The sequence below is a fragment of the Callorhinus ursinus genome, unplaced genomic scaffold, assembly GCF_003265705.2.
Source record: "Callorhinus ursinus isolate GAN/ISIS: 27379988/994484 unplaced genomic scaffold, GSC_fseal_2.0 scaffold41, whole genome shotgun sequence".
Taxonomy (NCBI): domain Eukaryota; kingdom Metazoa; phylum Chordata; class Mammalia; order Carnivora; family Otariidae; genus Callorhinus; species Callorhinus ursinus.
In genome coordinates, this window is record NW_027397103.1 from 6,330,204 (window position 1) to 6,355,379 (window position 25,176).

Here is a 25,176-nt window from a genome sequence, read left to right on the forward strand (position 1 = left end):
TTCACACATTCAGCGAGCCAGCCATTTGTCCATTCCTCCCTATTTTATGTGTCTACCCATCTACCCATCTATCTTTCCCCCTTTCTATCCATGCAGCCAGCCAGCCATGCATTTATCCATCCATCCATCCATTCATCCATCCATGCAGCCAGCCAGCCATGCATTTATCCATCCATCCATCCATTCATCCATCCATGCAGCCAGCCAGCCAGCCAGCCCCCCATCTGTCTGTCCAACCACCCAGCATCCATTCAGTCGTTCACTGACTTTCTCCTCTATTCTTTAATTAATCATTCCTTCAGTGGACTATGAAAATTCTCTAATGGTGGCATTTGTACTGCATGTGATGTCAAGACAGGTAGTGCAAGGACCCACAGAGACATGACCATTGGAGAACAGGTTGTGCGTGGTAAAGAGTTCACACAGTCTCCGCGCTTTGCCGGACACCAGACAGCTCTAGGCCACTTCCTCCTCAAATTCGTCCTCGTCCTTGGCAGTGGCGCCCTGGTACTGCCGGTGCTTGGACACCAGCTCGTTCCTGCTGCCCCCAGCCTCGGAGAGCTCCATCTCGTCTACGCCCTCGCCCGTGTACCCGGGCAGGCAGGCCTTGCACCTGAGCACAGCCATGGTGGTGAACTGCTCCTAGATGTGCCCGAACAGCTCCTGGATGGCCCTGCTGTTGCCGCTGGAGGGGGCGGGTGTTTAGCACCCTGGGGATGGGGTGTCCCAGACAGCTGTTCCAATACTATTGGGGATCCACTCAACAAAATAGCTGCTATTCTTGTTTGGGATGTTAGGCATCTGCTTGGGCTCATCCTTCATGGACACACGGTTCCCTACGGTGGCAGCCCTGGTCAGGTAGCAGCTGGGGCGAGGTTCACAGGTGGCCATCGTGTTCTGGGCACCCACCATCTGTGGGGGGGAGCTGGTGGCACCGTCAGGGCCCAGTACTGCTGGCTGGCCTGGGTGACCAGGGGGTGAAGCCGGGTGTGATGAAGGGCGGGTGGGGGCAGGGGACAGCGTTGACAGCCAGCTTGCCCGGGTCAGCATCGAGCTGGCCAGCAGAGCACAGGCAGGGGGTGTCCCCGCTCATGCTGGCTGATACCAGGAGGTGGAGGTCCCCTGGGGGGCATGGTCGGTTTTAGGGTTCTGAAACCCATGTCACTGAGGGCCTCCTTACCAATGCCGTGGGTTTCGTTCGTGTGTCCTACGAGCTGATGGACCAGGTTCCTTGACTTTGAAGGTGAAGTGGACGCAGTATGTGTAACCAAGGGAAGCTGGCAAGTTAACCTTTCACTTCAAAATCTCTAGCCCCTTGGGACGCCTGGGTGGCTCAATCGGTTAAGCATCTGCCTTCTGCTCAGGTCATGATCTTAGGGTCCTGGGATCGAGTCCCGCATCGGGCTCTTTGCTCCGCGGGGAGCCTGCTTTTCCCTCTCCCTCTGCCTGCCACTCCCCCTGCTTGTGCTCAATCTCTTTCTCTGACAAATAAATAAATAAAATCTTTAGCCCCTTTTACACTGTCTGTTGGGTTTTTACCTAGCTCCCTTTTCTAGCAACCGGACTTCTAGAAATCAGCTCAGAAACAACCCACATATCCAACCACAAAGAACTGTTCAAATGGGTCACGGCACATGCAAAAAATAAGGTACGTGCAACTTTTGAAATGCAAGAGGCAGAAGTTTATGGGCCGATCATGGAAAAGAGTTCAAGATATATTTTTAAGTACAGAAAATTAAGCTGCTGATCAGTGTGTCTGGTACAGTCACTCCATGAGGGGGCTGTGAGAGGCACGGATGGAACCACAGCTCTCCCCTAGCCAGGGCAGCTCATTCCTTTGTTTGGGGCTGCAAAGAGAAACTTTCTAGAAGAACCAGGCTCAGCTTCTCCTCACCATTGCATCCCCCAAACTTGGAACAGTATCTGGCACATGGTAGGCATTCGATAAGTATCTGTTGACTGAAGACATGGATGCATGACTAAACAACGAACTGTCCTTATTTACCTTGGGGCACACAATTAAAGGTTTTGGGGGGAGACTTTTGGCTTCTATTTTATTATATAAAACACACGAACATTAGAATTTAAAAACAAAGTACCACAAATATATATATCCCTCAAAGCGTTCAGCCTCCCCGCTCTCCTGGAAGGGATTACACACTTGGGGTGACATGCCTCCGTTTATCCAAACTGTTTCTCACGTCGTCCAATTAGGGAAGGAGACCTTCTGTGTTTGGCGCTTCCCCTGTCCCACGGTGGGGAATGCCTGACCTGTTGGTGAAACAAAAAACTGCTTGTGTGTGTGTGTGTGTGTGTGTGTGTGTGTGTGTTCCGGCCCAGGCACTTAGGCCTGTAAAACCCAGGACCCCCTTTCGGGGGTAGGAGCCTACATTAGGGAGCTGTTGACAGTCCATCCACCCCTCCCGCCCTGGGGATGACCCCTTACACAACGCCAGGGACAGCTCAGCAGCTTAGAAAAGGGAAGAAAACAAACAGAGAAGTCAGCAGAGTCTGTTTGTTCTGAAGAAACTCAAGGTGGCGTTTGGCAGTAACCTCCCACCCCCACCCCGCCGTGGTCCTTGTTTCCAGTTTCTAGCAAGGGAGGGAGCTGGGAGGGAGGCAAGGGCAGACGAGCAGGTGGGAGGGAAGGGGGCAATAAGGGAACAGGTGGGGGGCAGAGAAAGGGTGCTGCTGAGTGGGGGGCGGCTCCTTCCAAGACTGTAGCAGGGCAGGTTGTCAGGTGGATTGGGGACCTCTGAGGGAGGTAGTTTGGGACCCCTCTGTCAGCTCCTGGGGCTCAGGGACTGTGTCTGAATCCTCTGCTTTATTCACCTATTTATCCATTTGGTTATGGCCTTCCTTTCTCTATTCGCTCCCTCCTTCCTCCTCCCTTTTTACCCCTGTGTATTGAGTATCTACTATGTGCTGAGCACTGCTCCAGGGGCTGAGACTCCGGTAGCAAACAAATCAGTTAAAGACTTTGCTGTTCCCCAGCAAGGCCCACAGCCCCTCTCTGGCTGTGGCCACACAATACAAAGCATATCAAGGAGCTGGAAAGATGGAGATGAACTATAGAGGCTGGCTAAGGACGGGGGTGGGGTGGGGAGCGACTGGGGGTGGGGGCAGGATTTCTGTGGACTTCAGAAGAGACACCTGAATGCAATGAAGGAGAGAACCGTGCAGTTCTGCGGGGAGAGAGCATTCTCGACACACTGAGGAGACCATGCAAAGACCCTGAGGGGGGAAGGCCTGAAGTGTGTGAGGACCAGCAAGATGGCGCCGAGGCCGGAGCAAAGAGAGCGAAGGGCAGGTGGGAGGCAGTGAAGTCAGGGAGGAGGGCTGGACCCAGACCGTGCAGGGCCTTGAAAGCCGTGGTCTGAGGAGCTGGCTGGAGGGTTTCCGCAGGACAGGAGTGTGATATGGTTTATGCCTTAGCAGGACAGCTGGGCTTCTTCCCAAGACGCCATGAGGGTTAGCAGCAGACGCACAAACGCTGAGGTGGCATGAAACAGGCTCTGGGGTACGGTGGTGCTCCGGGGGGTATAACCTGAGACCATCATGGTGGGCTTTGGGCTGTGTCAGCGTGACAATGGGATTGGTGGCCTGAAACATGGAGACTCTCATGGGAGGTCCTAGTGGAGACCCAAAGTGCTTCATCTTTTCACCTCCAGGCACCAAGCACCTCTGAGGCTTTGTAGTTCCTTGTAGCCGAGATCACGGCGCCGTGGATGTTGGCATCAGACATGCCTACCTGAAGCTCTGCAGCAGTCCCTAGCGTCTCTGAGCCGTAGTTTGCTCGTTTGTAAAATGGGTGGAATGGGACCTAACGCCAGGGTAGTTGTAAGGACTAACAGAGTGACTCAAGTGCTCAATGCGGGGCATCCTCTAAAAGCTCAGTATGCGACCTGTGCTCTCCCCAGAAGCATCAAGGGACAGTCAGTTACTCAGTTTATAATATTTTGTAAAAAAAATTGCCTTCACCTAGAGTGATGCTTGGGTTTGTTTGGGTTTGTTACGGCCGTCCTCTATACCTCTTTCTTTTGAGTTGTGTGAATTGCCTGAGAATGGGGATTCCTGTGGAAGGTACTGGAATTGTTGTTGACGTGTGGATTCAAGACTTGGAGGAAATCATTTCAGATTCTTATGTTCAGTTCCTCTAATGCTATGAGACAATATATTCCAATCAGTTTGTGGGAAAGTGGAGGAAAAACCCACCACTGTCAAAACACTACTAACAATGCTAATAACAACAGCACCAACACCAGCAGCAACAGCACCACTAAACCATCACCACCATTGCTCTCATCCCCACCACCATTACCTCCACCACCTCCACCTCCAGCATCACCACCACCACCATCATAACCATCACCACCACCACCATCACCACAATCACATCACCATCACCACCAACACCACCACCATCGCCACCACCATCATCATCACCATCACCACCAACACCACCATCACCATCACCACCAACACCACCACCATCACAACCACCACCACCATCATGACCATCACCACTATCATGACCGTCACCACCACCATCATCACCACCATCACCACCATCACCATCAACACCACCAACACCAACAGCAAAAATACCACCAATAATTACAACATAGAAAACCAGAAAACCTCATTTTTCTGTCTTTGAAGATGACTCTTAACCATCTGCAAGGCACCATGCTAAGTGGTAGGGAAACAAGAAGGAGTAGTATGTGGTCTTTGACCTCAAGGGTCTCATCAAGTGTATAAAGCTAAAATAGATGCTCTGAAACAGGCAAAGTCCTAGTAGCATCCAGTGGGAGACACAATACACACCTAATTGGGATGGGACTACATGAGCATGGGTCATTTTGATGGAAGAGGTAGAATTTGAGAAAAACCTTAAAGGGGATGTCAAATCTTGTCCAATCCTGTCAACCCTTGACCAGGAATGGTAAATGGGACGTTCCTATTCCATTTCCTCTGCCAATGGTAGAGATCCACAATCCACCCCAGCAGACTAGCTGAGCCAGCAGGTGGCTCTAGAATCCACCTCGGTGTAGGGCTCCTAGCAGCCCAACTACCTCCAGTGGCCCTCAGGATAAACCTATCTGCCTGCCCTAAGTTAAGAGGACAAGTGCCTCAGGGCAGATACCTATCTTGTTAACTGTTCCATCCCCAAGGCTAGGCCATGGACGTGGCTCAGCCTGGCTTTGAGTATCACCGAATGAATGAATGGATGGGGAGAAGAAGATGGAAAAAATGGGGTGGGCAGAAGCCAGGAAACTCGACGTTGCAGTGTGGGGCCTGGCAACAGCCCCTAGCCTGTAAAAATGAATGAAGAGGGCAAACAGACCCTATTTTTGATGCCCTTGAATGCACCCACTGAAGACATTTGAGAAGTAAAATAGCATGACGTGAATTACTCATATAACCTGGAGATGGGCAGCATAATCGTCCAGTGACCGGTGGGAAAAGTAGGCTAGACACGCTAATAATAATAGCTCATGTTTCTGTTCCCTTACTGGGTTGGGGGCTGATTGTTTTTTAACCCTCACAGTAATCTTTTGAGTTAGGTGCTGTTGAAATTGCCATTGAACAGACAAGGAAACCGAGGCATGGAGAGAAAAGTAACTCACGTGGAGTCAAACACACAGTAACCGGTAACGCACGTCTGAACGGGTTAAATCTATTTCTGAATGAAACTGAGCAAATCTTCCCCACCCCCCCGCCCGCCCTGCCCCACGATATTTTAGCTACATTTTCGTTATTTCCAGTTAGAACCAAAGGATTCGTTCCCTGCTTTCTGTAGCGGCGGGGCGGGGGGCGGGGGGGCGAGAAACTCATCTTTTATGAGCCTAATGACAGCTATTCCTCCTCCTTCCCAGCTGTCTTTTCCTGAAATAGGATAGGGAAGGAATTAGAAGAGTCCACAGATAGTGGGGGACTAGCGCCGGAGCTGGGGAGCTGAGTCTGAATCCTAGCCCATCTGTCATGCTCTGGGTGACCCTGGCAGCCACCTTGGCCACTCAGCTTCAGTGCTACCTGCCCTCTGTCAGGGCAGACATGCCCTTCTCCCTTCTGCTTCCTGGGATGGATCACGGTGAAGAGCACTTGAGTCTGTCGGCAGGCACGCAAACACTTGGTCTAATGTGCGCATGCATAGATCCTGTGGTCTCTTTGTCCTTTGTGGCAGGTACCGTGTTCCGAACGGCATTGTTACTTCTATGACCATTAATATGATTTGATGTTTGACTCCTGAATGCATCCAGCAAGTAGTTTGCTGGGAGACCTCTGATGCACGCTTCCCAGCCTCTTGCCTCCCCTGTCCTTGGTTCCAGCCACTGTTCGGTGGGCAAGTTCTAGGCGGGGTCTGACCGCATTCCAAGCAGGTGCGATGCGCAGGGCTTCACCTCGGACCCGCTCTGTTGCACCTCTCTCGCTTCTGGCTGCAGGTCTGTCCTTCGGATGTCACAGCATGGGCCGCAGCGGAGAATGCATCATCCTAGGGATGGCGGGGATTTTTCACCTGTTCGGATGGTCCTTTGCTCAAGGAGGGATGCAAGCATGAGACACCTCCTTGCAGACAGTTGGGCCCAAGGTCCATTTCGTGTGGTTTCTCAGACATGATTGCTGCCTAGTGGTGGCCGGCTCCTTGGCAGCCCGTTCTTGTCTTGGTTCTTCCCTTCGCAGGCTCCGTGGGATCACACTTGCCATCGATGTGCTAATGCATACATCTTCGTCTCTGTTTTCTGGGGATCCCAGGCTTACGCAGGGTTGAATATAGAATTTGGAGGTTGGATTATCCCCACTGCCACTCCCACATGTATCCCCCACCCAGAGCATGTAAAGGGCCTGGCCCCGTGTCTCACACATAACAGGTGCCCAATAAGTAAGGAGGGCATGAATAAATTAACAAATTAACATATTAATTGGATGCTGGTATCTCAAGATCTTAGCACGAGACAAATTGGATTTATGGATCTAGATGGCAAAATATAGTGGTTTTGGGTCCAGGCTTCAGAACTGAGAAGCAGGATTGAAATATTAGTTCTGCAACATAGTAGCTGTTCCCTCATGTTAAGTAACCTGGCCTCTACACCTTGACCTCCTTGTCTGTAAAATGGATCAAGTAGTTTGTCACACACAGAAGGATTTAATGACGTCCTCTGTGTAAAGTACTTGGCACATGGTAATCAATCAATGAAATTATTATTCTTAGTAATAATAGTACTACAGGTATTACATGAGAAAGAATATATTAAAAAGCCATAGGATAGGATTCAGAAGGCATATGTGTGATTCGGGGCACATTGCTGAATGGCACCCCCACCCCTCTTTTTTTTTTTTTTTTTTACGTTCTTTATACAGGGATAATAATTTCTACTCCATTCACATTTCATGTGATAATTTGGAGAGCACTTTACAAAGTATAAAGGAACAGTTGTAGAGATGGAAGGGACTTTGCCTCCTCCGTGATATTGGAGGTGGCTGGTGCCATCCAGAAAGCATGTCTGATGGCTGAAGAAAGGTCTCTGTTTGGGGAAGATGGAAATTCATCTGTCGTTTCCGAAAGGTGATCTCCCTCCCCGAGCCCCGTGCGATCGCCCGCTGAGATGTAAGTTCTCGGGAAATGTGAAGGGAGAGCAGGTTCCTGGAGTCCTGAAAGGGGAAACCAGCTCCATATTTCACATGTGGCTTAAGCCCATTATGGCTGATGAAAACAGGATTTTTAAAGGACGTGTTTCTTTCACCCTTCCACCTCATTCAGTGGACCTTTGGCCAAGAGCTGGAGGTATTGTGTGCAGGCAAAGAATGCCTGGTATTTCCTGTGATGTCGCTGGATTGAAACATAGGAGGGATTTCTTTTTACCTCATCTGCAGAGTAGAGGTAATCATGCTCCTCCTTTGATGACATGTTATCAACTTGGAATACACCAAACACCTCTCTCGCTTCATTGTATTGCGTTGTGTTGTATGCATTGTATTTTTCCTCTTTGTCCCATTCCCCATTCTCGTCTCCCTCCCCACTAAAGGCATCTAAAGGCATTCACGTTAATATGTCTAAATACGCCTTTAAATATTTTCCCTTTAAAAACATACAGTAGGTTTTTGTGCATGCACTCATTTTACATGAGAGTCAGTGAGCTGAAAATCTCATTTTGTTAATTTTTTTTTTACTCAACACTATGTGGTAAAACTCTCCTTGTCACCATATGAACATATTAAGATACATATGTACGTGTCATGTGTATATGCATTTGTTTCTAATGCATAGGGCTCTGGAGTGCACCTGCCCCACATTTTCTGTATTGCTTCCTTAGAGTTGGGCACCTAGGTTGCTTCCAATTCTCTATCATGACCAGCACTGTAAAGATCTGCGTAAGATTTTTCCTGTAGGTAGCCTGTTGGATCTTAATATACATCTTACTTAAATCAGGATAGATTCTATTCAACTCATGTTGAAACAAAGATGTCAGGGCCACTGGGTGGGTAACTTTGCCCAAGCCCCTTGCCCTCCATGATTATATATTTCCCTTCATTTGTATAAAAAGGAGGTTTGGATGAGAAAATCTCTAAGGGTTCCCTGCATTTAGATTCCACTACTCATTTTTAAGCCAGCTGTGTTTATCAAACGGAAGAAAAGTTGGACAAAATATGGTAGTCCATCATCCAAATATTTGGAAGTAGCCAGATGTTTAGCATCTTGTAGACACCCCCTAGGAGGCTTTTGCCAGTGTTCTGAGGTGGCTTTCTCAGGAGTATTTGTGTTCTTTTAGGTTTCCAAGAATTCTATTCCTCTTTCTCTCAGATAGATGATATAGATTCAGGCTTGCAGGGATCCTGCCGTCCCTTAAGAATTTGGGCTTCAATTTTGTTCAGTGTAGGGCTGCCATCCCTATTTATCTATCTGCCTGCCTACCTGCCTACCTACCTACCTACCTACCTATCATCTGTCTATTTGTCTATCAGTCTATCATCCATAAATCATTTGTCTACCCATCATATCTATCATTTATTCACTCATTTATTTATATATTTATGGGGGGATTCAATATTTATGGGGTTAATGAGAACACTGACTTCAAAACCGAACAACATGTTTCAGACAGATGTGTGTGTTCAAGTGACTAGCTGTTTGACCTTGGGCCAGAAACCGCTTCTTTTGACCTTGGGCCAGAAACAGCTTCTTATACCTCAGTTTTCTTATCTACATATTACAAAATATTGGCTTATTATGAAGATCCCTTGAGACGATGTGTAGAAAGAACTTAACTTGGGACTTGACACAGAATAAACCCTGTAGTAGTTTATACATACACAAAAAAAGCTCACAAATATTTTGACACTCTTCCCATGGGGAAATGATATCTATCGGGTCTTCCAGTTGAATCTGGGTGGGCTTGTGACTGCCTTGACCAGGAGGGTATGGAGGAAGTGATGCCATGTGACTTCCAGGGGTAGGTTCTAAAAGGTAGTACAACTTTTGCCTTATTCTCTGGAACGCTAGCCCCTGGGAAAGAAATCGAACTACCCTGAGGCTGCCATATTGGAGAAGTCACTGGAAGACACTTGGGCTAACAGGCCCATCTGAACCCAGCCTTCCAGACATTGTCACCAAGGTTCCAGACACTTAGAAACAGACTCTTTAGTCCCAGCTGTTCAAGTCTTCCCAGAGGCCAGCCCTGCCCGAGTCTTGACTCACGGAATGCATGAGCATGATAAAGCGGTTCTTGTTTTATGCCTGGGAGGTGGATTGTTATACAGCAGTGAGAATGAGGGCACCCTGAACTATTGATATTATTCTACTCCTTCAATACCATACAATTTCTCTTTCTCGGTCTTGGTTATTTCACTTAACACGATGTCTTCCAGGTTCATCCATGTTGTTACAGATGGCGACATTTCTTTCTTTTTCAAGGCTGAATAATATTCTAGTGTATGTACACACCACATTTTCTTGACCCATTCATGTGTTGATGGACACTTAGGTTGCTTTCATACATTGGCTATTATGAATATTATTTCAAGATAATGGTTTTGTTGGGAAGACATATTCTAACATTGATAGTGTCTGATATATATTCAGTGTCTTCTGTGTGCCTGGTACTGTGGTAAGAGCTTTATAGGTATATATATTCATTTAATCTCACGACAACACTGTGCCTTAGGTATTATGTTACTTATATTTTAGAGATGAGGGAATAGAAGCTTAAATAATTTCCCTGAGGTCATGTAGCTAACAAGTTGGTAAACTTGCATTTAAACCCTGCTCTTCCTGACTCACATAAGGAGTGTTCATGACATGACTCTCCTATACATTGTACTTATAAAGACAGCATTTATTTCTGGTTGCTTGTGAGACATTGACTGTGACACTTGATCAGAAATTATCTTCTGCCTCCTACTTCCCATTCGAAAACTAACCAAGTTTTGCCAGAGACACAATCTGATATCAGCTGGTCCAGAGGCAGGGTTAGGGGGTGAAGCTTCCCAGAGAAATCCAAGAGAAAGGGAGCTTTAATTTTCCATCCCTGGAAGGGCAACTTCATTGCAAAGGTATGCAATTTCCTAAAATGGCAAGAGCCTCCAAAACTGAGGGAGCTCCCCCAAATCTAAAGGCGTCCGATGCTTTGGTCTGAGCAGGTCAGGAAATGGCTGGAAGACCCTTAGGCCACTTCCTCTCTCCCACCCCCTACCTTAAATCCATAACTTAAGTGAGCATAACCATAAAGCCACTAATAAAAACATCTCCACTGGCTCTATTTACCCAGCTGTGCATCTCAGGATCTGCAGCTGACATTTTTAATACTCTCTCATTTCTTTGTCTTCCACGGGATTCATTTGAAGCAGCCTACAGGGGAGGGTGTTGCTGAGGAAACAAAACCCAGGCCCCCCAGGCCTCTCATGGAAGGGGCTGGAGCATGCTGGGAAAACATATCCACCTGAGGAGCACAAAAGACCCCAGGAGTAGAGGAAGCTGGCCTGGGGCCAACCGGAGGTATCAGAGTGGCTGGGCCCGAGGAGGGAGGTCTGACGATGGGCCTCAGAGCACTTAGCCTCCTGATGCTAAGACAAACAGTGATCCCGAGAAGCTTTGGCTGTGGGGAGAGCATCACCCATTGAAGTCGGAAGGCAGCAACCATGGGGGGCTTCTGATTTTTGTAAACCTTTTTATAAATTTTAGTGTATCTCTAGGGAAAAAAAAAACAACAACCCATAAAACTTAAATGTGCAGCTTAATAAAATCACAAGGTGGACACCCCTCCAACCATACCCAGGCCAAGAAACAGATCATCACCAGCCCCCCAGCAGTCTCCCTTCTGTGCCTCGCCAACCACTAGACTTGACCCCTTCCCCACATGGAGCCCTAGTCATGACTTTTTGCCTGGTTCGGTTACCGAAATGTTTTCTTTTGTGGTTGGTTTCTTTTGTGCAAAACTGATCGTGAGCTTTGTCTCTGGGGAGTGTGAAGCTGTTTGTTTATTGTTGCACATCATTCTCTTGTACAGATGTGTTAGGATTCATTGATCGATTCCAGTGTTCCTGGGTGTCTGTTGCCAGTTTGGGATTATTGCAAGAAGTGTCACCATGAATATTCTTCTTCCTGTCTTTTGGTGCATTCATTTCTATTAGGTATACACTTAGGAGTGGAATTGCTGGATTAAAACATACATATGTCCAACTGTCTTCCAAAGTGTTTGCACCAAATTTTCTTTCCATGAGCAATGGGTAAGAGGCCCGGTTGCTCCATATCCTTGCCAACACTTGGTGTCATCCATCTTTTTACCTTGTAGCCATTCCGGTGAGTGTGCAGTGGCATCTCATTGTGTTTTTAACTAGCATTTCTGTGACTACTGTTGAGCCTGAACACCGTTTCATATTTATGAGATGCTTGTTCAAGTCTTCTATTTTCCCATTACGTTATTTCTCTCACTCTCTCTCTCTTTTTACTCACTTGTCAAGCCATCTATATTCTGGAAATGAACCTTGACTAGGTTATAAGTGTTACAGATATTTTTTTCCACTCTGTGACTTACCTTTTCACTATTAATGGTGTTTCTTCACAATCAGAAATCTTTAAATTAAATTATTTTGTTTTCACTTTTTCTTTTTTTTAAGCAAGCTCCGTGCCCCATGTGGGGCTCGAACTCACAACCCTGAGATCAAGAGTCACACACTCTACTGACTGAGCCAACCAGGTGCCCCTAAATTTTATCTTATTAATCTTTTCTTTTAAGGTTGATTGGGGGGGGGTGTGTCTTCTTGCTTAGAAATTCTTCCTGGCTGAGTAGAAATTTTTAAAATTTCTCCTGTAATATCTTCTAGATGCTTTATTCACAGTTAGATGCACGGTCCACGATTTTGTTCCTCCATTTCCCCCATCATCCAGCCTTCTTCATCAATTTCACATCAGAATCCCCAAATTCCATATCAGAAAAGATGTGTACCTTTGTCACCAAAAGTGGTAGCACCACCAGTAATATTAATAACCAAAATAGGTGTAGAACTTTGTAACACACATTGCCATCCATTACCTAATTTCATTTTTTTTCCCCCAGTCAACACTTGGAAACCGTCAGAGTGAGCACCATGAGGCCCATTTTAAAGATGGAAAGATTGAGCCTCCGAGAAAAGTAACTTCCAAGGTCACATGGCTCATAAATGGTAGAGCAAGGAGACTCAAATCCAGATTTGTCTGGCTCTCACATATGTTCTGTTTTTACTACCTCTTTTGATTAAGATGTGTTGAGGGAATCAAGCCCCCTCTTACTCACCAGGGGGCCATTAGAGAGTTTATATTTTGACTTGCCTAGGGAAGGCAGAGTTTCTTTACCAGTGGTCTTCTCTCATCCTCTGGGAAGCTGGAGATGATTTATTAGAGGCTGGCTGGTCTTTAGGCTAAATAGTATAAGTAGCAGCCTTCACGAATCCTAGTTGCTGCCTCTGAGTATCAGGAAATGCCTTTAGAGTTTAGAAGCTAATGCCAAAGCAGGTGGATGAACAGCTGGTAGCTGCAAAAGATGGTGCATGATCACAATTATAGGGATTGGACAAGGGAAGTCTTCTGTGGGGGACAGCCTGCCATTGTTTGGGCTGCCAACACCCTCACTTCATCAGGGATGAGTATCTCCTCCCCTCTGATAAATTATTCCTGCCTCCTTTCTTGAATGGAAGCTGCCCAGCCTAGTTCCCCACCATCTTGACTTAGGTGATTGGTGCCGAGTTGGACACATGACTTAAAAGCCAATGAGAGAGCTTCCCTCGGATTTTTTTCAGCCAGAGCAGGAAAAAAAAAATCCTGTCCCTATTTGGGTGAATCTGTGAGGGATAAGATGTTCTCTACCCCATGGAAGGAACTGGTTTACAGTAGAAGGGAATAGAAATGGAAACAGAATTTTTGAGTGACATTTGAGTTTTCCTGCTTCCACTTTTTCCTGAGGCTCACCATTATGCCTGACTTTCTTGAGTTGGGTGAGCCTTCCAGTACATTTCCCTTCCTGCCTAAGCTAAGTTCGGTTGGGCTTTCTGTCACATTCAAGCAACCCCAGAGCCTTGGCTGATCCACCATTTATTTTTGGACAATCAAAAAGCATGATGTCATTGATAAATACACAACTTCAGTTAAACTAATCAGATTAAATCCTTGATCTACTGTTTATTTCTGGGTGTCCTTTGGAAAGTCATGTAATCTCTCTGTGCCTGAGTTTTCTGCTTAATAAAATAGAGGATGATGATGGAACCTGCTCAGAGGGCATGTGGGAAATCTTTGTGGCTCCCCCTCAGTTTTGTTTTTTAAACCTAAAACTCCACTTAAAAAAAATAATCTTAATGATAATCATAGTACCTGGCTCATAGGGCTGTTATGAGGATGATTCAGAAGCTGGAGGCAAAGGTCCTAACATGTTGACTGGTACATGGTGCATATTCACTAAGTATTTGTATTATCAAGAACATGTCGGGTCCAAGTTAAGGACAAGGGTAACTGAATTTGTAAATGTGCTTTCAATAACTATCTCAATTAGAAATTCCTATCCTGAGTTCTGTGGATTTGTGTCTACTTCATTTGGTAGATGGTATGTGGCTTTTATCAGCATTTCAAGGTAGTCAGAAATCTCTCCTCTTACCTCCTGCCCCTACCCCCCAAATTAGAAAGAATTATTAAAAAATGATTCTAGAGAAAAACTTACTGGACTATCCCCATCCTTTCCTCTCATGTTATATTGGCTGATTCAGTTTCCCTCACTGGGCAGTGAGCTCCTTAAAAACACTGGCAAAAAGCTGGCACAAAATCATTTGTTGATGAATGAATATCAAGGGCTGGGATCATCTATGTGTCCCCAGCGTCTAGTAGGGAATCTGGCACAGAGGTAATACACAGTCAACCTTGCAAGGATGTGTGGTTGGATGTTAGCAGACCAGGAAGGGTAGCCCTGTGCCCTGTCCTGCCTCCTAGCTAAATCCCATGGTCCTGAAGCATTTCATTTAAACCAAGCCCTCACCTGCTTCTCAAACCCTCTGCTCCACGACACCTGGTGTCTGTGGCATTGAGGCAGAGCTTTATATGTAAGGATGACCCTGGCTTCCACCTTGATGTATCAGGCTATCTTTTCAATCCATTCCTTTCTCTCCATGCTTCTTCATCACCATCTTTCTTAATTTATTTCTGAAAGCGACAGAAGCTAATATTTACTGAGTGCATGCATGTTCCTATGTGCCAGACTCTTCTGAGTATGTGCTTGACTCATTTATTCCCACAGTATGGGAAAGCATGAATATCATCCCATATCACAGAGTAGAAAACTGGGGTACACTAAGGGTCTTCAGGATATGGTGCTGGGAAAACTGGATAGCCTTGTGCCAGAGAATGAAGTTGGACCCTTATCTTACAGCACATACAAAAATCAACTCAAAATGGATTAAAGACCTAAACATAAGCCCCGAAGCTGTAAAACTCTTAGAGGAAAACACAGGAGGAAAGCTTCTTGATATTAGCCTTGATAATACTTTCTTGGCTATAACACCAAACATACAGACAGCAAAAGGAAAAATGGACAAGTAGATAGCATCAAACTAAACAGCTTCTTGCACAGCAAGGGGAACAATCAAGAAGATGAAAAGACAGCCCATAGAATGAAAGAAAATTTTGCAAACCATACATCTGATAAAGAATTCGCACCCAGAATATATAAGGAATTCAACTGCAATAAAACAAATATCTTGATTTAAAAATGGGCAGAGGGTGCCTGGGTGGCTCAGTTGGTTAAGCGACTGCCTTCGGCTCAGGTCATGAGCCTGGAGTCCCGGGATCGAGTCCCACATCGGGCTCCCTGCTCAGCGGGGAGTCTGCTTCTCCCTCTGACCCTCTTCCCTCTCGTGCTTTCTATCTGTCATTCTCTCTCTCTCAAATAAATAAATAAAATCTTTAAAAAAAATTAAAAAAAAATGGGCAGAAAAACTGAATAGACGTTTCTCCAAAAGAGACATATGAATGGCCAACAAGTATATGAAAAATTGTCCAACATCACTTATCATCAGGGCAAAACAAATCAAATATATGATGAGTTATTACTTCACATCTATTACAATGGCTATTGATAAAAACAAAACAAAACAAACAAAAAACTCCAACCAAACAAAAGATAACAAGTGTTAGTGAGGACGTGGAGCAAAGGGAACCCTCGTGCACTGTTGGTGGGAATGTAAATGGCCATCACTATGGAAAACAGTACAGAGTTCCTAAAAAAATTAAAACTAGAACTACCCTATGATCCAGCAATCCTACTTCTGGGTATATATCCAAAGAAATTGAAATCACAACCTCAAAGAGATATCTGTGCTCCCGTACCCCCTGCAGCATTATTCACCATAGCCAAGACATGGAAGCAACCTAAATGTCCATCAGTGGATGAGTAGATAAAGAAAACGTGGTATTTACATACAATGAATATTATTCAGTCTTAAAAAAAGAAGGAAATCCTGCCATTTGTGACAGAATAGACGGACCTAGAGAACATGCCACTGAGTGAAATAAGCCAGACACAGAGAGACTACTACATGATACCGCTTATTCGTAGAGTCCTAGATGGTCACACTCATAGGAACAAAGATTGTGGATACCAGTAGCTGGGTGGAGAGGGAGACAGGGAAGTGTTGGCTAAAGGATAGAACGTTTGTTATGCGGGATGAATAAGCCCTAGACATCTACTGTTCAGCATACTGCCTACAGCCAACAATACTATACTAAATACTTAAAAATTTGCTAAGACTGTAGCTCTTCTGAAAAGGGGAGTATGTCAGAGGGGGAGACGAACCATGAGAGATGATGGACTCTGAAAAACAAACTGAAGGTTCTAGAGGGGAGGGGGGAGGGTGATGGGTTATCCTGGTGATGGGTATTGAGGAGGGCACGTTCTGCATGGAGCACTGGGTGTTATGAACAAACAATGAATCATGGAACACTGCACCAAAAACTAATGATGTAATATATGGTGATTAACATAACAATAAAAAAAATAAAAAAAAAAGACTGTAGCTCTTCTGTTAAGTGTTCTTACCTAAAAATAAATAAATAAATAAATAAATAAATAAATAAATAAATAAGTAAAAAAGGAGAGAAAAAGAAAAAAAGTATAAGATTTCTAGTTAAAAATCAATGGAATGACAGTGAAGAAAGAAAAATTTAACAAGTCTATTTTAAGTTTCTCCTTTAAAACTTTTTAATTTTAAATAAAATTGGATAAGATCCATGGTTGAAGTATCTTGGGTTCTCACCTAGGATACTTTAGTTAAAACTAGTAATTTTGTATTACGTGTGTAGCAATGGATATATCCACGTATTTTGCCTTTTCTTACTCTGTGACATTAGCTGCCTAGGCTCTGTCTGCTTTTGAGTTTGCAATCTCTTTCGTAGGTCTTGTTTTCCATACGTTCGTTAGATTGTATTTTAAAAATTTCCTTCTTATTTCATAGAGAAAGAGAGAGACTGTCCTGAGTCACAGGTGAGCCTAATTTAAAGGAGGGAATCTGAAGGTCTCCTGCCCAAAACCGAATTAGGATTCACCAAGCAAAGCATAGGCAAAAGGATATTCTAAGCCAAGGGAACAGCATGTTCAAAGGCCCTCAGGCAGGAAAGGGTTCAACCGAAGAGCTATCAAAACTCAGTGCGGCTGGAGCGCAGAGACTCAAAGGCAGTGGGTTGAAGCAATGGTGGTGAGGTTGGCATGAGCCAGAACTGGACTCCATTGGAAATCTGAGATGGAATACTAAGGACCTTGGCAAGTCATCAATGTCCTTTAAGCAGGGGAGTAACACGTTCAACTCTGTATCTCTGCCTTCACCAAAAACATCAGAGCTCGGGAGGTGGAAGGGGCAGATGATGATCAAGAGTTCAGTTAAGACACATTGGCCTTCACATGTGCCCATGACCTCCAGCTCTTGACTCTAGGTGTAAGAAGACAGTGGAGAAAGTCGGAGTGTGGCTACTTACCTAAAGGAAGGTCCCGACTTTGAGTGGAAGGCTGCTGAGGACGGCCAGAAAATTGAGAAGTCATCTTGAAACTCACATTCTTCTGAAAGAAGCCAGATTGCCCCCATTATAGTCCGTCTTGCACCTCCTCCCATGTGGAGCGGTGAGCATTTTTTAAATTTTTTTATTGTTATGTTAATCACCATGCATTACATCATTAGTTCTTGATGTACTGTTCCATGATTCATTGTTTGTGCATAACACCCAGTGCTCCACGCAGAATGTGCCCTCCTCAATACCCATCACCAGGCTAACCCATCCCCCCACCCCCCTCCCCTCTAGAACCCTCAGTTTGTTTTTCAGAGTCCATCGTCTCTCATGCTTCGTCTCCCCCTCTGACTTACTCCCCTTCATTCTTCCCCTCCGCTATCTTCTTCTTTTTCTTTTTTCTTAACATATGTTGCATTATTTGTTTCAGAAGTACAGATCTGTGTTTCAACAGTCTTGCACAATTCACAGCGCTCACCATAGCACATACCCTCCCCAACGTCTCTCACCCAGCCACCCCCTCCCTCCCCCCCCCCCACCACTCCAGCAACCCTCAGTTTGTTTCCTGAGATGAAGAATTCCTCATATCAGTGAGGTCATGTGATACATGTCTTTCTCTGATTGACTTATTTCACTCAGCATAACACCCTCCAGTTCCATCCACATCGTTGCAAATGGCAAGATCTCATTCCTTTTGATGGCTTCATAATATTCCATTGTGTATATATACCACCTCTTCTTTATCCATTCATCTGTCGATGGACATCTTGGCTCTTTCCAGGTTGGGTATTGTGGACATTGCTGCTATAAACATTGGGGTGCATGTACCCCTTCGGATCCCTATATTTGTATCTTTGTGGTAAATACCCAGCAGTGCAATTGCTGGATCGTATGGTAGCTCTATTTTCAACTGTTTGAGGAACCTCCATACTGTTTTGCAGAGTGGCTGCACCAGCTTGCATTCCCACCAACAGTGTAGGAGGGTTCCCCTTTCTCCGCATCCCCGCCAACATCTGTCGTTTCCTGACTTGTTAATTTTAGCCGTTCTGATGGGTGTGAGGGGGTATCTCATTGAGGTTTTGATTTGGATTTCCCTGATGCTGAGCGATGTTGAGCACTTTTTCATGTGTCTGTTGGCCATTTGGATGTCTTCTTTGGAAAAATGTCTGTTCATGTCTTCTGCCCATTTCTTGATTGGATTATTTGCCCTTTGGGTGTTGAGTTTGATAAGTTCTTTATAGATTTTGGATACTAGCCCTTTATCTGATATGTGATTTGCAAATATTTTCTCCCATTCTGTCGGTTGTCTTTTGGTTTTGTGGACTGTTTCTTTGGCTGTGCAAAAGCTTTTTATCTTGATAAAATCCCAATCGTTCATTTTTGCCCTGGCTTCCCTTGCCTTTGGCGATGTTTCTAGGAAGAAGTTGCTGAAGCTGAGGTCAAAGAGGTTGCTACCTGTGTTCTCCTTTAGGATTTTGATGGACTCCTGTCTCACGTTTAGGTCTTTCAACCATTTGAGGTCTATTTTTGTGTGTGGTGTAAGGAAATGGTCCAGGTTCATTCTTCTGCATGTGGCTGTCCAATTTGCCAACACCATTTGTTGAAGAGACTGTCTTTTTGCCATTGGACATTCTTTCCTGCTTTGTCAAAGATGAGTTGACCATAGAGTTGAGGGTCCATTTCTGGGCTCTCGATTCTGTTCCATTGATCTTTGTGTCTGTTTTTGTGCCAGTACCATGCTGTCTTGATGATGACAGCTTTGTAATAGAGCTGGAAGTCCGAAATTGTGATGCCGCCAGCTTTGCTTTTCTTTTTCAACATTCCTCTGGCTATTCGGGGTCTCTTCTGGTTCCATACAAATTTTAGGATTATTTGTGGATGGTATTTTGATGGGGATTGCATTGAATGTGTAGATTGCTCTAGGTAGCACTGACATCTTCACAATGTTGGTTCTTCCAATCCAAGAGCATGGAAAGTTTTTCCATTTCGTTGTGTCTTCTTCAATTTCTTTCATGAGTATTTTATAGTTTTCTGAGTACAGATCCTTTGCCTCTTTGGTTAGATTTATTCCTAGGTATCTTATGGTTTTGGGTGCAATTGTAAATGGGATCGACTCCTTAATTTCTCTCTCTTCTGTCTTGTTGTTGGTGTATAGGAATGCCACTGATTTCTGTGCATTGATTTTATATCCTGCTACTTTACTGGATTCCTGTATGAGTTCTAGCAGTTTTGGGGTGGAGTCTTTTGGGTTTCCACATACAGTATCATATCATCTGCAAAGAGTGAGAGTTTGACTTCCTCTTTGCCAATTTGGTTGCCTTTGATTTCTTTTTGTTGTCTGATTGCTGTGGCTAGGACTTCTAATACTGTGTTGAATAGCAGTGGTGAGAGTGGACATCCCTGCCATGTTCCTGACCTTAGGGGAAAAGCTCTCAGCTTTTCCCCATTGAGAATGATATTGGCTGTCGGTTTTTCATAGATGGCTTTTATGATACTGAGGTATGTACCCTCAATGCCTATACTCTGAAGAGTTTTGATCAAGAGAGGATGCTGTACTTTGTCAAATGCTTTTTCTGCATCTATTGAGAGGATCCTATGATTCTTGTTCTTTCTTTTGTTAATGTGTTGTATCACGTTGATTGATTTGCAGAAGTTGAACCAGCCTTGCAGCCCAGGGATAAATCCCACTTGGTCATGGTGAATAATCCTTTTAATGTACTGTTGGATCCTATTGGCTAGTATTTTGGTGAGAATTTTTGCATCCATGTTCATCAAGGATATTGGTCTGTAATTCTCCTTTTTGATGGGGTCTTTGTCTGGTTTTGGGATCAAGGTAATGGTGGCCTCATAAAATGAGTTTGGAAGTTTTCCTTCCATTTCTATTTTTTGGAACAGTTTCAGGAGAATAGGTATTAATTCTTCTTTAAATGTCTGATAGAATTCCCCTGGGAAGCCATCTGGCCCTAGGCTTTTGTTTGTTGGGAGATTTTTGATGACGGCTTCAATTTCCTTAGTGGCTATAGGTCTGTTCAGGTTTTCTATTTCTTCCTGGTTCAATTTTGGTAGTTGATACATCTCTAGGAATGCACCCATTTCTTCCAGGTTATCTAATTTGCTGGCATAGAGTTGCTCATAATATGTTCTTATAATTGTTTGTATTTCTTTGGTGTTGGTTGTGATCTCTCCTCTTTCATTCATGATTTTGTTGATTTGGGTCATTTCTCTTTTCTTTTTGATCAGTCTGGCCAGGGGTTTATCAATCTTGTGAATTCTTTCAAAGAACCAGCTCCTAGTCTCGTTGATCTGTTCTACTGTTCTTTTGGTTTCTAGTTCGTTGATTTCTGCTCTGATCTTTATTATTTCTCTTCTCCTGCTGGGATTAGGCTTTATTTGTTGTTCTTTCTCCAGCTCCTTTAGGTGTAGGGTTAGGTTGTATATTCGAGACCTTTCGTGTTTCTTGAGAAAGGCTTGTATTGCTATATCCTTTCCTCTCAGGACTGCCTTTGCTGTATCCCAAAGATTTTGGACAGTTGTGTTTTCATTTTCATTGGTTTCCATGAATTTTTTTAATTCTTCTTTAATTTCCTGGTTGACCCATTCATTCCTTAGTAGGATGCTTTTTAGCTTCCATGTATTTGAGTTCTTTCTGACTTTCCTCTTGTGATTGAGTTCTAGTTTCAAAGCATTGTGGTCTGAAAATATGCAGGGAATAATCCCAAACTTTAGGTACTGGTTGAGACCTGATTTGTGACCTAGGATGTGATCAGTTCTGGAGAATGTTCCATGGGCACTAGAGAAGAATGTGTATTCCGTTGCTTTGGGATGGCATGTTCTAAATATGTCTGTGAAGTCCATTTGGTCCAGTGTGTCATTTAAAGTCTTTATTTCCTTGTTGATCTTTTGCTTAGATGATCTGTCCATTTCAGTCAGGGGGGTGTTAAAGTCCCCCACTATTATTGTATTGCTGTCAATGTGTTTCTTCGCTTTTGTTATGAATTGCCTTATATAATTGGCTGCTCCCATGTTCGGGGCATAGATATTTACAATTGTTAGATCTTCTTATTGGATAGACCCTTTAAGTAGGATATAGTGTCCTTCCTCATCTCTTATTACAGTCTTTGTTTTAAAATCTAATTGGTCCGATATAAGGATTGCCACCCCAGCTTTCTTTTGGTGTCCATTAGCATGGTAAATGGTTTTCCACCCCCTCACTTTCAATCTGGGGGTGTCTTTGGGTCTAAAATGAGTCTCTTGCAGACAGCATATTGATGGGTCTCGTTTTTTAATCCAATCTGATAGCCTGTGTCTTTTGATTGGGGCATTTAGCCCATTTACATTCAGGTTAACTATTGAAAGGTATGAATTTAGTGCCATTGTATTGCCTGTAAGGTGACTGTTACTGTATATTGTCTCTGTTCCTTTCTGATCTGTGTGCTTTTAGTCTCTCTCTTTGCTTAGAGGACCCCTTTCAATATTTCTTGGAGGGCTGGTTTCGTGTTTGCAAATTCCTTTAGTTTTTGTTTGTCCTGGAAGCTTTTTATCTCTCCTTCAATTTTCAATGACAGCCTAGCTGGATATAGTATTCTTGGCTGCATATTTTTCTCGTTTAGTGCTCTGAAGATATCTTGCCAGTCCTTTCTGGCCTGCCAGGTCTCTGTGGATAGGTCTGTTGCCAATCTAATATTTCTACCATTGTCGGTTACATATCTCTTCTCCCGAGCTGCTTTCAGGATTTTCTCTTTGTCTCTGTGACTCGTTAGTTTTACTATTAGATGTCGGGGTGTTGACCTATTTTTATTGATTTTGAGGGGTTCTCTATGCCTCCTGGATTTTGATGCCTGTTTCCTTCCTCACATTAGGGAAGTTCTCTGCTATTATTTGCTCCAATATACCTTCTGCCCCTCTCTCTCTCTCTTCTTCTTCTGGGGTCCCAATTATTCTAATGTTGTTTCGTCTTATCGTATCACTTATCTCTCGAATTCTGCCCTCGTGATCCTGTAGTTGTTTCTCTCTCTTTTTCTCAGCCTCTTTATTTTCCATGATTTGGTCTTCTATATCGCTGGTTCTCTCTTCTGCCTCATTTATCCTAGCAGTTAGTGCCCCCATTTTTGATTGCACCTCATCAATAGCCTTTTTGATTTCGACTTGGTTAGATTTTAGTTCTTTTATTTCTCCAGAAAGGGTTTCTCTAATAACTTCGACGCTTTTTTCAAGCCCAGCTAGTATATTTAAAGTCATGATTCTGAACTCTAGGTCCGACATCGTACTAATGTCCGTATTGAGTAGGTCCCTGGCTGACGGTACTACCTCTGGTTCTTTTTGCTGAGGTGATTTTTTTCGTCTTGTCATTTTGTCCAGAGAATAGATGAATGAGAGAACGAAATGCTAACAGGTTTACAACGTCCCCAGCAAATATACTCTATATAAATCAGAAAAGACCTGAAACCAGGGGAAAAGAAAGGGAAAGAAAGAAAAAAGAAAGAGAAAAGAAACAAAGAAAGAAAAAACAAAAAGAAAAAGATAAAAACAAAAACAGAACAATACAAAAAAATCCACATATGATCAAGTATGATCAGGCTAGTGCATAGATCAGTGCCACACGCTAGATTTTGGGCGTATTTTGGTCTGTTAGAAAAAAGTGCCTCCTAAAATTTTAAAGGAAGAAAGACTCCTATATGTACAAAATAAGGGTTGATACAATGAAGGGATGGAAGATGACTGTAAAGATGAAAATTATAAAAGATTTTATAAAAGGAATTGATACGATAAGAAGTTGTTTGAAAAAGAAAGAAGATTTTTTAAAAAAAGGGAGAGAATGTGACCAGGCAGGAGACTAGAATAAAGCCATACACTAGTGATTTAGGGTATATTTTGATCTGTTAGAAGAAACTGCATCTCAAAATTTTAAAGAGAGAACAACTTATATATATATACCAAAAATAAGGGTAACTACTATGAAGGGATAAAACATGACTCTAAAAATGAAAAATAAAAAATGTTTTTGTATAAAAAGGGATTGATAAGATGTTGGTTGAAAAAGGGAAAAGAAAAATTAAAAAAAAAACAGTTAAAAAAATTAACTTTGAAAAACTAATGAATCATGGTAAAAAAAGCCATGAATTCTATGTGCAGTATTCCCCTAGCGCTGGAGTTCTCCCATTCCCCTTGATCGGTAAACTTGGTCTTGGCTTGCTGGCTGTTCGTGCTGATCTTCTGGGGGAGGGGCCTGTTGCCGTGGTTCCCAAATGTCTTTGCCGGAGGCGGAATTGCCCCGCCCTTGTCGGTCTGGGCTAAGCAAGCAGCTCAGATTTAGTCTCAGGAGCTTTTGTTCCCTGCAAGCTTTCCGTACGGCTTTGGAGGACGACAGTGAAAATGGTGGCCTCCCAATCTCTGCCCCAGAGGAGGCAAGAACTCGGGGCCCCGCTCCTCAGTGCGCCCCCAGAGAAAAGCAGTCACTCCCGTGTCCCCGGTCTCCGGCCGCACCCCGTGCTCACCCGGCCTGTGACCGAGCGTTGCTATCTCTGGCTCCCGACCCCGTGTGGAGTCTCCAAACCCAGCAGATCCCTGCGGTGCGTTCCCGCGCCGCTCCTCCCGGGGGAGGGAGGGGAGTCTCCCCGGATCTGCCGCTTGTTGGGTCCCTGCTGGAGGAGCCGTGGCCCGACTGGGCCGCGGATCACAGTTTATGGCAACCCCGAGCTGAGAGCCCGCGCCTCGGCTCCGTCTCTGCAGCCGGCTTCCCCGCTCCGATACCTGGGAGCTCTGCTGCACTCAGGCACCCCCGGTCTTTCTGTGACCCCGAGGGTCCTGAGACCACACTGTCCCGCGAGGGTTCCACCCCCCACTTAGCCACTGGAGCGACGTCCCTCCGCGGAGCCAACTTCTAAAAGGTCCGATTTTGTGCTCCGCGGCTCTAGCACTTGCCAGAAGCGGCCGGCGGAGGCCCCCTCCCCCGCCGTCTATCCTCCCGAATATCGCCTCGGATTCACTTCTCCGCACGTCCTACCTTCCAGTAAGTGGTCGCTTTTCTGTTCAGTTGTTACTCTTCTTCTCTTCGATCTCCTGTTGAGTTCGTAGGTCTTCAGAATGGTTTGATCCCTATTCAGCTGAATTCCTGAGACCAGACGAAATCCAGGGCTCCTACTCCTCTGCCATCTTGCTCCGCCACTGGAGCGATGAGCATTTAATAGTAGGCATTCAACATAACAGCTCAGGGATTCACTGGGTCAGGAGGCACCTGTTTCTCCTGTTCCTCCGTGGAGTGGGGTGGGTCTGGGTAAAAACATTCCAGCTCCCCTCCAGGGTCCCAGGTTAAATTTTGAGGCCACTGAACCAAGCGAAGGGAGCAGGCTGAGGCCTAGAAGGAAGGCACCTTCGGCACCTGTTAGCTGCTTACTTCCCTCCCCCAGCACATTCTAAATGCATACTTGTCATAGTTGCAAGGTGCTCAGGCCTTCACCTCTGTCTGTTTCACACTTGCAGATACTGGTTTTCAAATACATCTGTATGCACACACAAATGAATAGGTGCCCCTGTGTGCTAATACCATTTTATTCATAAAAACAGGTGGCAACTAAATTTGGCCAATGGGCTGTCCTTGCTGACTCCTATCTCATTTCTAACTCAAGGCCCTCAGGCTTCAGTTAATTCAGTGATGGTGGCCCAGAGCA

The 25,176-nt window shown here is 44.7% G+C and overlaps 1 pseudogene; it reads right to left on the reverse strand.

The window, feature by feature from the left end:
• Positions 1–456: 456 nt before the first annotated feature.
• LOC112837374 (tubulin beta chain-like) overlaps positions 457–25,176 on the reverse strand; it is a 147,859-nt pseudogene continuing 123,139 nt past the window's right edge.